This window comes from Cardiocondyla obscurior, linkage group LG01, assembly GCF_019399895.1.
Source record: "Cardiocondyla obscurior isolate alpha-2009 linkage group LG01, Cobs3.1, whole genome shotgun sequence".
In the NCBI taxonomy this organism is placed as follows: domain Eukaryota; kingdom Metazoa; phylum Arthropoda; class Insecta; order Hymenoptera; family Formicidae; genus Cardiocondyla; species Cardiocondyla obscurior.
Genome location: NC_091864.1, coordinates 12,390,254 through 12,403,883, shown reverse-complemented (window position 1 = coordinate 12,403,883; position 13,630 = coordinate 12,390,254). Strand labels below are relative to the sequence as shown.

General features: G+C 39.0%; 1 protein-coding gene across 4 annotated transcripts in view; it reads right to left on the bottom strand.

Annotated features, from left to right (window-relative positions):
* The window catches only part of Nachra3 (nicotinic acetylcholine receptor alpha3 subunit), a 66,326-nt gene extending 53,874 nt beyond the window's left edge, over positions 1 to 12,452 (bottom strand). For 2 of the 4 annotated variants that reach the window (XM_070656975.1, XM_070657001.1), the window contains exons 1-2: positions 10,848 to 11,350; positions 380 to 436 (exon numbers count right to left, since the gene is read on the bottom strand). The gene's annotated coding sequence lies outside the window, so the exon portion shown is untranslated. Of the gene's footprint in view, positions 1 to 379; positions 3,348 to 10,847; positions 11,351 to 11,902 lie in introns of those variants that run through there. The other 2 variants (XM_070656992.1, XM_070656983.1) reach the window with 2 other exon arrangements.
* Between the last annotated feature and the right edge of the window lie 1,178 nt (positions 12,453 to 13,630).

Sequence of the window (13,630 nt, the reverse complement as noted above, 5' to 3'; positions counted from 1 at the left end):
TCCTGCGTACTGTTATTAATTTAATTCCCGTGATCTCCGGATTTAGCGTTCTCCAAGCAACCCTGTTATATTTTATTCTATTTTATCGCGCAAAAATAATTTGCATTCTGCTGTTTTCTTCACGCCACTTATTGCCGTTATCTATTATTTTAACTTGACGGAATATTGCTTCTACTTCTATGTATTTTGTAAAAAAAAAAAAAAAAAACAACACCATTTTATCGGCATTTAATGTAATGAAACTCTTAGGAAGATTTGCGCGTAAAAGCAAAGTCTTTCGTTCGCGCAAAATGGTAAAGGGCCACTTTTGTTGTTATTGGGCAATCGGATTTGTCAGTTAAGTACTGCGAAAAAGAATTAAGTATCGCAAAGGGCTTACCGTAGACGGCTACCTTACGGACGTTTGGGCGAGAAGAGAATTCTATTGGACGGTTCTCTGTAAAAAATAAATTATTATTATTATTATTTTTATTACTATACTCGCGTCGTTTTGTGTAAAATATTAATATATAAAACATATTATAGTATATAAAATAAAAAAAAAATATATAAGTATAAAATACGTTCGTTGTTTAATTTCTAAGCGTGTATTATTACAAAAAAATTAATAAATAAAAAAAAATCGTTAAATGAATACTCTTAAAGATGCACTTCTCAGATCAAAAAATTTCATTTTCAGTAATACTCGTTTTTCTTGTTCCCTCGTACAAAATAAATAATAAATCATACACCGTAACTTCGAAATTCTGGCAAAATATAAAATACATATAAGCCCTCACGTTACTAAATTCTTAACCCAACTTCAATTTCTTATTGTACTTTACATTCATAAAAAAATTTTTTTTTAATCCAGCAAGATTGTAAGTTACAAAGTGTCGTTTAAATTTAACACAGTAAGTGTAAAAAATTTTTAACCGCAAGAACTTTCCCGGTGTTCTTTGCTCTCGGCAAAAATTGCTCGCTTTTTTATTTTTTAATTTATTTTAAAGTGAGAAAACTTCCCCTCCCGATTCGCGTTAATAATGCACGAGGGTGGTACGTACAAATGAAAGATAAATGGAAAACGAGATTTGCCGTTCGGCGAGTGGCACTTGTGGAGGTACAAATACGTTTGCGTGCGCCTTTGACGCGCCGGCTGAGGTGTTAATAAAGCGGTGAACCGTAAAGGAATGCATCATACATGGGGCTAATGGCCGGGAAAACTACGACGGTACCACTGTACGAGCATCGCGGAGTTGGCCGGCGTTCTCGATAAAGCATAAATCATAACGTAACGGCGAAGACCATTTCCGGGACGGTTTTGCGTCAATTATTCTTGCCGTGGCAGAGTTGTCACTTAAGGGCGGTTATTAAACTTTTCTTCCGCTGCTCGTTACCGCAACGCGTCCTTTACGTTTTACTCCTGGCGAAGATTACCGACAGTAATAGTTGAGTAAAAGTTTAAATCGTAAAAAAAAGAAAAGAAAGAAAGAAAGAAAGAAAGATAGGAATATTAGTTTCGATATTTGAGCTTTCGAAAACACAATGGATTATTGTGCAGAATTTTAATTCTGATTTTAATTAGGTACTTACGTGAACGCGGGAAAGATTTTCGCGTATAATTCAGAAAAATTAATGGGCGAAGTTGTATTACAAGGTTGCTGTTTCTATGGAATATATGTAAGCTAATTATGCGCGTGTGTATGCGTTACGTTTAGAGAGATAATAAAATACGAAAATTCACAAAATATTACGTACTCTGTGCCGTAAATTTTTCTTTTTTTTTTTTAAATTCTAAACGTGAAAATAGTTTGCGTAATAAAGAAATAATTTATAGATAAAACATTTGTTGTGAAATGGTAAGATTAATAATCCAAGTTGATTGCGCGCAAATTTTACATTTTTCACTATACCGCTGCACGAATTATAATAACCACGATAATTCAGAAATAATAAAATTGACAATTTTTATACGTCTGTTTCGTATAATAAAATGTCGGAAAAATTTTTGGTATATTAAAAATTACATTAAACGTATAAAAACGATACGTGATATTCTCTTTGCAGCAAACACACCTGCGTCATAATACAATATAAATATATATGTATAAATAAAATATTATAAATATTTTTTACGCAGTTAATTTATATTCAACATTTTCTCTAAATACAACTGTACGTTGGCGGCTTAAACGTTGTTAAACCGTGTCGCTGTCACGATGACTGATATGGAACGATTCGAATGAGTTTACGGATACGTCCACGTGCCACGGAACCGATGGCCACTGACAGAAAATTCACTGGAAAATCTCTCGTCACGTAGCACGGCCGTTATTGAAAAGCTAAAACGAACCGTAAAGAATCCTTCCTTTGATCCGGCTACATTTATGAAGAAACCCACGTACGAGCGTCGCAGTCACGATCTAATAAATATCAAACGTTCTCCGCCGAGCGGACCCTCGTTGCGCATTAATAAATACAAAATAATATTCGACGTTCGCGACAAATTTTATTCGTTTACGTGCCTTTAGAGCACCCGTTAACAAGGCAAAAATCAATACGTATAATTGTAACTGATTCAGTCGTTGTCCTAATATTGCAGTTTTACAGCCGCGGCGTATTTTCCCCAGCGTTATTCGATTCGGACAACCCGTAATAATGAAGTTATTGCGCGTGCTTTATGCCGCGCGTTGCGGGCGCACGGGGTGGAAATGGAAACTCGAAGATTAATATTAAATTATCCGACGGAGCCGGGCGTCCAGCCGTTGCGTACGTGCTTATATTCTGCGCGCGTAATAAGTTGGATAACTTACAACTCGTCGTTAAATCACACGAATGGGAAAATTAATAATAATTATTAACAAACGGAAACTACGCGGGCCGTTTCTCTTTTATCGTGTCTCGTAAACTTTTCGAATGCGCAAGGTTTCATTTGTTACTAGTATAATAATCGAGTTTAACGAATATATATATTTCGCACTTTATATCGCAATTTGATATTTATTTGCATTTATTCGGATTTGCCGAGGTGCAGCGTTAGATTTTTCAGAGCCGAAGTCTTTGCGCGAGAAAATCGTTCTCTCGCCCTCGCGAGATAGCTGCTTTGCTAAAATAGTCGCGACAGATAAACGAGACTTGACGTGGAAAAGACAAAAGAACGTCTCCCATACTTTTCTCGGAAGCTCGAAGTCCTGGTTTCTCCTCTCCTGGGCCCTCAACATCTTCTGGGAGATCCCGGGTAACTTCGAACTTTACATCAACCAGAAACTGAATTATGTAGCACAACATTTTCGTTGAAATCTATGGAACGTTCTCTTTGGCAGAATAGAAAAAAAAATACTGAGGATTAGCAATTACATTGCAATTTGTTTTTTTTTTCTATTTTTTCTTTTTTTTCCAAAATAACTTCGTTAATGCGGTATAACGTTTTAAATAAAATATGCGCTAAACAAGCTTTCAGCTTCTCGTCGCTAACTGCAAAAATTATTCCAGCAATTTGTTATGCTATATTTTGCTTGATTGAATTCGACGTCAATTTATATGATATACGCAATTCAATTCGATATACGTAGGAAATTTTTCCATTTGCTATTCTATTCGCCAAATGTATTTAAATTTTTGTTATACTAATTTATTTATTTTTTTTTTTTTTCCTTTAAAATACGTAAGTATAAAATTTTGCGGAATTAAAAAATATTGAAAAGCTCGTGTATAAGCGATGCAAATTTAGGAAAGCGAGTTTCGGACGCTGAGAAAAAGCTGAATCCAGCGCGCGGTTTGAAAACGCAAGAATATTTCGCTCACTTATTGTAATTGGCATCTAAATAATCGAAGGAACTGCGAACTGTTAGAAATACTGCCTCTTATTTAACGAGAAGTAAGAGGGATCTTGCCGACAAGAAAATTACGTTGAGCGACGGGCGGTTAGAGAAAGCGTTTCGTCGACAAGTACCCCTCCTCCATAGACACTTTTATTATCCTTCTATATTGCTTTATGCAATTAAGCGTCGTTATCGTCTTGCCGTGTACAATCCCGCTCGCTGCACTTACGCGGACTCCCTCAAACTGCTTTGAAAAAAAAAAAAAGAAAAACTGGAGCACTTTCAAACGAGTTTAAAGATAAAACGATATCTCAATAATGTCGAAGCAATTGCTTATTTATAGGCCAGATATTATCAGAATTTCTCGGTTATTTAACTTCTTATCAACATCAGTAATGTAATTTGAATCAACATCACTTAAAATTTTTTAAATATTTTCTTTCTTTCTGTTTTTTTTCTTCAGCGATAATTATTATCAAAATAAAATATTATTCAATAATCGTAAAATTCTTCGGGATCTCTAAATAGTTGCAAAAAATGATAAATTGTCTTCAGTGTTACGTGCCAGATATTATCAGAATTTCTCGGCTATTTTAACTTCTTATCAACATTCCGCGACATAATTCGAATCAACATCGCTACTTGAATTTTTTAATATACTCTATATTTTTTGTCGGCGATAATTATAAAAATAAAATATTATTCTGTGAATCATAAAATTCTTCAGGGTCTCTAAATTGCTGTAACATAATGATAAATTTCTTCAGCAATTCTCTCGCTTCCTCGTCCCCAGTTCGCCGTTTATTCTCCGCGCTGCCGCGTTATCCGTGTAAATAGCGGTAATGTTAATCTCCGGTTAATGCTACGAGACTCCGGGAAGACGCCGTATCGGAGGGCGGGGGAAGGAGAGTTTATCGATTTCCCTCGTTCAGTTCTCAAATAATAACAAAACGGAAATTCGCCCTTTAAACTATGCCGCCGTAACGGGAACGGAGCGCCCGCGACGCAAAACGAGAACAAGGAAAATAGTAGCGGTGCGATTAGACGGAAAAGGAAGAAGAGAGGAAAGGTAGCGGAGTTTGCACGAGAGGGAGAGTGCGCCGGTTATCACATAATTTATTGCGACCTTTCGGGCGGTTCGCTAATGCACCCGGAGATACAAGACACTTGACCAGCTCCCGCCATTCGAATTCTAAGCGCGTCTGAACAAAAGAGGCGTTTTGTCTTGCGATCGCGGGCGGAATTCCTTACAGCCCCCCTCCTTTCTCCGCCGGGATTTCATTTCGTTACGCTGAATGCATTTGCATAATACACCGTTGGAATAAACGGCCTATATATTTTATTTTGCAAAAAGGAAAAAAAAAGTGACAGATATGCAAGACGTGCACTGTACCGCGAGGCAGTTTAAAGGTAAACTCCTCGAGTAATTTAAAGTCAATTTTTCTACCGCGAGGATGTCAAAGCACCCGATATTTTCCAAGCTGCAGGCGGCTGGATAATACTTCGCGAATTTAAACTTGAGGAATATGAATAAACGGCGAGATTAAATTTTTCACTTTAATTCAGAGGGATACGCTTGAACATGTGTTTAAGTTGGGGCTTGTTACCGAGATATTTAATAACGAAGACAAGAACGGTGCAAAAGTCGAACGGCGTTCGATCACATTCATGTCGGAATAAAAAGATTAATCTGGAATCTCTAATATATGTATATATACATTTTTTTTTTGTTTTTTGAAGCAGCTTGGTCGAGAATTTAAAAGTTAACATAAAGTTTTTTTTCTGATAATATTACTTAGTTAAGAAAACAAATTTTAATTAAGAAAAATATTATTAATATTTTTATAATTGTTTAAGTATTAATTATTTTATTACTTTTTAATTTTATTGTTAGAATTATATAAATATTATTGAAGACAAACATATTCTAACGAGTGTTCATTTTACATTTTTTTCCACGTACGTAAATTCTTAGCGTCAACAAATGTATAAAAATTTTGTACTCTTAAATTTTATGCAAATCATTTATGCGCGCGTTGCCGTATCTCTGGAAAATTTTGCGGTGGGGAAAGAGGAAAAAAAAAAAACAGGACGCGTCGCTTACGAAGTGCTTTAACAGCGACGTATTATGCAGTCGTGGGTAGGGCATGTTTGTTAATTGTACTTTACTTTGCGCCCGCTTAATTTCCGTCAACGTAATTCAATTGCGAAGATTGTTACTCCACCATTACACAGCGGAGTTATTGCGATCTCCTGGGCCGCGTTTACGTCGCTGTTCATCTGCGATTGTACGTAACAATATAATTTAAGAGCGATATCAGTCCGACAATCGTACTTTATACGGAATCGGATGAGTTTCGTAAACGACCGCTTGTGGCCCCCTTTCTTTTTTTTATTCTGCAATTTAGAAGCACGTAGCTCAATGATTTAAGAACTAATTTCGGAACGCATTTTGATCCTCGTTTCAAATTTCCACGCATTGCAAGCCGAGATTACATATTTTTAAACACTTTTAGAACGTTCGCAGAGTTTCGGTATAATTAAAAATATTAATATATTTAGAAATATGATTATAATTTTTCTTTTCTAATATTTATTCAAGAAACTGAATATTCGCGAATTTACAAAACCTCGCAAATCAGGCCACCGCAAATTTTTCACGGGTGATAATCGACTTTCGATGAAGCCAAAAAAAAAAAGACCTTGATGAGCAATATTATCGGATAATAGACCGCCGCCTTTAATGACAACACTTTGCTCTTCGTCGAGAAGAGCCACCGCCACTTTCAAAGGTCGTCGATAAGAGACGCATGAAAATTCTTGCTTTTATCGAGGAAGCCCGACGGTCTATTCGACGTTCTTATCAGTCGCCGGTGTGTCTGCTTGCTGGGCACGAACGCGACTTTTCTACTGGCGAAGGGACATAAAGTGCACCGACGGTCTGTCGGAAGATTTCAAAGTCATCGGGAGGAAATCAAATACCCCGCGATACGAAACGAAGGTATAAAAGTTACGGCACGTTGAGTTGACAAGTCATTACGCGCTAAACGAAATACCTTTTCAACCCACGGTCGATGAAATTTTTCTAATGCCGAACGGAAAAACGGGAACTTCGATATCTCCCTACGGCCGGCTTTTGTGTTCCCAAAATTGCGCGGCATTCTCTGGAAGTTCGCCGGGGATAATATTGTGTATACATACATGCCCGAACTATTCACGGAGACGGGAAAAAAAGGAAAATAGAAGAAAAAGGTAGCGAGAAGTACGTTGGCTCGGCACGAGAAGACTTTTTCGCCGGGAGGAAAAATTTATTCAAAGAGGAGAAACCGTAGAGTGAAAGCAATTAACAATATACCCCGAGCGACATTAAAGGAGCATCGTTTTATTCGACAAGCTAATAAAAGCGTAAAACAACATTTCACTCGAAGCCCTTTGGCTTCCTTTAAAGCGCGAAAGTAATTAAATAAAAACATTATAAAAATAGATAAAATAAATGGCGTAAGATCGGATTATATCTCGTAGTAAAAGATCTTTGTTTTAATTAATCCCACGTTGCGGAATCGCAATTGTATAAAAGATAAAGTTTCAACAAATAAAATAAATAAATAAAAAATTTTTACAAATAAAATTAATTTGCTTTTTTTAATTTTAACAAATAAAATTATTTTTTTTTATCCTAATAAATAAAATATTTTAAAAAAATGTTAACAAATAAAAATAAATTTTAGAAACTTCAGTAAAATTAAATTTAAAAGCTTCAACAGTTAATACGATACATTTTTTTAAGTTTTAACAAATAAAATGTATGTAAATTCAAAACGTTTGTATTATGCTAAATCCGCAATTCTCAAAATCTGGGGAAAAAGCTTTTTGCCAAGAGATTCTACAGCTTCCAAGTTGGATTTTAGTTTTCCACTTTGGTCAACGATATTAGTATCATTTGCGGTTTTGAGCCTGCATCGCGTATACTCTATTAAAGCACGCACGGAACAACGCTGATAAGAGAAGCGGCGATGAAAGTTTTAATCATTTCATTTGGGTAGTACGTTTTCAGCACTTTCCCGAAAACGCTGTTACTAATTCTGAGACCAATGGAACACTTTACGACCGGCGTTTCGCGCAAATGAAATCCTCGCAGAACGACATCGAATACAAGCTATATACGTAAGTAATACTCGTACACTCGACAATAAATATGTCAAGTGAAACTTCTTCTAAACGGTTTAATTTTATTAATGCAAAAAAAAAATTAAAAGTAAAAAATAAGTACTAAAAAAACGTTGTCACGTGACCGTTAATTCTTACCCGCATTAACACGAGATATAAATCGATATAAGATAGAATTAAAAAATGTTAAATTACGAACGAGTACGCTAAAATTTTTACGAAATAAAAAAAAAGTCAATTTACCATCCAAAAATCTATTAAATAATCATAGATTGTTAAAATCACAAAAAAAGTAAATTAAATAAAGAAAAAATTAATTGAATGAAATAAAGTACAAATTAATTAAAAAAAAAAAAAAAAAGTAACGTTTGTCTTTCGACTAGGAAATATCAATTCTATTTGTTTATAGTGTTTATACATTTCAACGTTAATTTCTTTACGCGTATAAATTCAATAATATATATATTACCGTAAAAATTCATAGTTTTCGAGCCACGTTTTCAAACGAGAATTTTATAGAAGATCCAAACTCACGTACGTAGAGATCGTTAAAATTTTACAGAGATTAAGGCAGATTTTATGCGAATGCGATGAAATGTGTCTTCGGAGCATAAATTCCTTAGCTGTTCACGCTTACTTTGCATCTGGCAAATAATAGCCGCGCGCTCGTGATTGGTTTCGCTGTTCACGTGCCGGAAATCGTAATTCGGAACTCCCACGACGACAATTGCGAGACAAATTATCGCTGTCACATCGTCGGGATTTAACACAGTAAATTAAGCGGCCGTTAAGTGTCGTCGCCAATTAACAAGGAATTCATGTTGTTTTTAAACGCAATGTATTAAAATGTATCCCTTCGAACGCAAAATATCGAGTTTTCCTCTTAAAACCCCATTTTTAAATAACACACGATAAAATTTTTTTCTTTCTCGTGTGATTATTGCTTTAAAACGCCATGTATTAAAATGAACTCTTTTAAATGCAAAATATTAAATATACTCTTCTTAATACCATTTTCTTAAGTAGCACGTAGTCATTTTTATTTTTTATTTATTTATTTTTTTCTTATTTCTAATTTATTTTTCTTTTCGATACTTTAAATTTCTTTTTCACTTGAACAAGTCGTGATAAATTAAAAAAAAATGTCTAATGTGACAAAAAAAAAAAAAATCCTATATAGATACGCGTGCGTATTTTTATTCCCTCTTTCGATATTGAGCGCAAGGGGAATTCCAAAAATGCCCATTCCAGACGCAGATGTAAACCAGGCACTTGGCCGCGTGCGGGACGTTAATTGGAAGTACGGCGGGGAAAACGCGATCGCACGAGTGCCCGCGCGACAAGCAAAATGAGAGAAGTCGAGTGCTCTTATAACACGTCCCGCAAGAAAATTCGATTAAAATGATGATTTGTTAATCGCGAGCCGTGGACTCGGATAATCTGGTAATTCTCATCGAGATGAAGAGAACATGAAAGGCGGAGAACGCATTTCGTATTCGAGCTGATCCGTACGAACTAAAAGCCACGTCGAAACCCAAAAATCGTATTTTATTTTAGAAAATAATTAAATATGAGCAATAAGAGCATGAAAAAAAAAATAAAAAAATAAATTCGACAAATACGTAGTTTCCAAAGTTTAATCCGGCGTTATTGTAAATTACCGGCGTTCGTGAATCAAAAAATGAAAAATGTAGAGTAAAATACCAAGAAAGAAGCACCGAGCGGTACTTAATTGAACCATCATTATTCTAGCACAATTAATTGCTGCGAATACAAACAATATTTATCACGCAATACTGTGCTAAGTTGGAATAATGATCTTTTTTGAAGATGAAACTATTGGGTGGCGACTAAATTTATTGTTACAACAAATCTAACTCGATATTAATAATAATTGAGTAATTAATATTAAACGCAGTATAAATCGATTAATGATATCAATAATCTGGCAAAGAAATAAACGACGTTGCGCGGCGATAGGACTTTCGACGCGGATACCAAGAAATATAACAAGAAACACAGGATTAATCACGCTAATTGAGCGTGTTTATGTAATCGAATAAGTTAACTCGTCAAGTAGTGATTTTAATTAAATTAGCGCTTTCGATTCACTTGCGTATCTGGTTTCTCAGGGCTTTCTGGGTTAACACTAGTGTTTGCATAACGGCGACCAATGCGCCACCGAAATACTATTATCTCAACCCAGGAATCTAGCCCGCCGTGTCGCAGAATTGTTTATAACGACGGTGACTTAGTTGACGAATATACATAATTCCCAACCCAAGTTTGCACAAGAAAAAAGTAATTTCAGACAGACATCGATACCGCGAATATCTCTTGGTTAATTACGTTTTCGGTTGTCGTTCTTTACGATTGCGGCATCGCGGATCCAGATTCGCCGAAGTCGGCGTCGAAGACTTTTGTCGCGAGCAAATTCCCGCCTGTAAAATTCGCGCAAAATGCGAGTCAAGTCCGATTAACCGAGATTATTTCCCGCAGGCGGGATTCTCGGCGTCGTTCTATCGATATCTCTGCAGAACGCATGTTTACCACCCCCGCCCGAACAAAAAGAAGGAGCGGGACGGTGGAGGGTCGAAGGGCGACGAGAGGGAGGGGTGAGAGCGAGGACGGGGCCGGGGAGGGCGAGGAAGAGAGGAGGGGTCGACATAAACACGAGGGGTTGCGAAAAGTGCCAACTAGGTTACCCGTAACAACTCTCTGTAGGATTGCAAATTGACACCGCACGAGTTCGGTCGTCGGGACTTGCCCTGAGACGCGCGCACTTTTGCCACGCCGTCTCCTGCCCCATCGTCGTCTTGACGCGACGGCGAGTGACACGAGAACGAGACGTCAACGGCGAGATAGCAAAAGTCTACTCACCCTTGCTGCGAAATGCACCGAGCGACAACAGCTGGACCGTGACAGACGATCACCGGCACTAGCACCACCAGAGGCACCATCCACGCCGACGGTGCCGACGGTGCCCGACGATGCCGACGATGCGGGGAAACGAGGGTGGGATTATAACCTTGCGTGGTCCGCCGTGCGACCGGAAGTTACATCCCCGCGAGAGACTCTCCGGGAACGGGGGGGGGGATACGTCGGGGTCGCAGCAGGGTGCGACGTGGACGAGGCGTTCCGTGCTCTTTATTTCCTTTCGCTGGCCGTCGACGCGGGTCCCGGATCCGGCGGCAGAAAGTACGCGTCCCGGGGGTGAAACGCCTCGGAGTCACCGCGGCCCCGGGGGCGAGGGTCCCGGTGGGGTGAGGAACGCTTTTCGGGCGCCGCGACGCGCTCGTCAACGACGACGGCGACGACGACGACGAGGAGCCCACGGCGGGTAGACGAGAACAACCCTCCCTCGTTGGTACACCACCACCGACACCGCCCTCGCGTCTCCGCGGCATCGGGCGCGGCGGAAGCGCGCCGTCGCGACGCCGCCTCGCAAATACGCACGCGCCGGGACGCTGGATGGGTGGCCCACCCACGCCCGGTCGCCGCCGCATGTGTACACATACGTTTTCCCTGCGCGCGGGTTAGGTCCACTTCTGTACTGCGATAACAACCGACAGGGTGCGACGGCTTACCCGTTGCCTTAGATAAGGGATAGCTTAGCCCATTTCGCCCGCGTGTCCCGCAACGCGTAATCGCACCGCGTTGCGTTTTACGCTGCGTTTTTTTAAAGCCGCTGCTGATGGCAGGAGATTTTTTAATCATTTTTGGGTGAATCGTGGGACGTTTTTAATATTGACGTCTTGACAATCGATCGTTTAGAAATACTGGAAGAAATTATGCGCGCGCTGTTTTTTTTTTTTTTTTTTTTTATAAAATCTTAATTTGCTCGCGTTATTACATTAGGGGACATTTATTAATTATAATACTTTCTTTGTGAAAATTACAATTGAGTGGTCCACGACCGACGGCGTGTGACTTACTTTTGTATCTTCCGGTTAAGTTAGAGTAGGTTATTTTCCATCGTTTCGTCCTTCCTTCCTTCCTGTCCTTCCTTCCTGTTTCGTGGCAGTAATTCCGGGTTATCCTATCGTATTGTAACACTTAAAATCACTCGACACTATATTACACTGCTCTGCTTTTTTTTATAATCACTATCACTAATCACTAAATCACTCGAGAGACGAACCGACCCAAAGAACGACGGTGGATTACCGCGGCGATTTTTTACGAATAAAATTTCAGAAACGCGACGAACGATCATTTGTGTTGTATAAATTTACGCTCTAGATATTCGGTCACTTTTGATCCTTCGATCGATTCTCGTCGGCGGAGTGAATGACGTCGAGAATCTGCACCGAGCAACGAACGAGACGGGTCGCGATATGGAAATGTTCCCCGCGCACTTTATCTTATTCAAGTTCCTCAAAGATTCCTTGCTCGAAACAGGAGAACCTCGGTCGCGACGAAGAAGACGGGCGAGGTGCGGATCTCACGCTCTGACAATGGTGGTCGCCCGGAACCCGCTGAACGTCGCCGAAGAAGATGGCGAGTGAAGCGAGTCGGTAATGCCGAACGCGCAACGAACTTTAGGCCGGACGCTCCGTGCACTTTGCCGACGACATAACCTTTTCTTTCCGTAGCACTTTTTCGGAGCCCGAAACGACGAGTGAAATGACAGAGGAGTATAAAAAATGATCGTTCGTTCCCGAGTCGCCGACGTCGACAATATTCGTACGCGAGATTATCCTGTCCGCGGTCGAAAATACGCGTAGTCGCGAAGCGATTAGCGGCACGTCCTATCGCCCGAGACTTCGCAGCTGGACTGACCGTTAGAGATTTCGGTCCTTAGAGAGAAAGAGACAACCGGCGTAAGAAAGTGAGACAGCGGATAGCTCCGATCGTCAATTGAACGCTGTCCTTCTCGCGCGGAGGTCTCGGAAGCGCCGAGCTCGACGTCGGTCGCCCAGCGCTGGTCTATTTACGTTTTTTTTAATGCGCTCGCTGAACTCGAAGCGTCTTCCACCAAAACAGAAAAAGACGAGGCGTTTTTTTTACACTCCGAGATCAATCGCCACTTTCAAGCTCCCAAATCGTCATTATGAAACTATAGCTCGATCAAGCCCCAAAAATAAATATATAAACCGAAGTATTTAAGAGAAAAATTTAAGTAAGTAAAAAGGGAAGAAATAAAAAGTTGTTAAATCGAATCTCCTGTCTTTCTCCACTCTCTCACTTTCTTCTTGAAGGATTAGAACTTCATAACTTTGTAATATCCGACTCTTATCAGTTTGTATATTTTAATGTCGCAGGTGACATCTAAACTCAAAGTTACTTATCGAAGATCTTAGGCCAGCTTATCACGAGAACGAGAACCTTTCATGTTGTCACAAACGAAATTTATGTACCTCTATAAAAGTATCAAGTATATTTTTACATATTTTTTATTTAAAAAAAGTTGTCAGGAAAATTGCAAGAAAGGGAACACCGGTGTTTACCTAACTTATCTTAAGGCTCGGAATATAAAAAGCAATATCGTCCACAATATATTCGTCGTGTTTTACAATTTTGATGTCTATCTAAAAATTTCGTTCGGTCAAAACTTTCTTTTTCTTTTTTTTTTTTTAAATTTCGTCGCCCGTCAAGATCGTGCAATTAATTAAACGCGTCTCGAAGAGCGGTGCAAAAATTTGTCGGATTTCTTCGCTCTT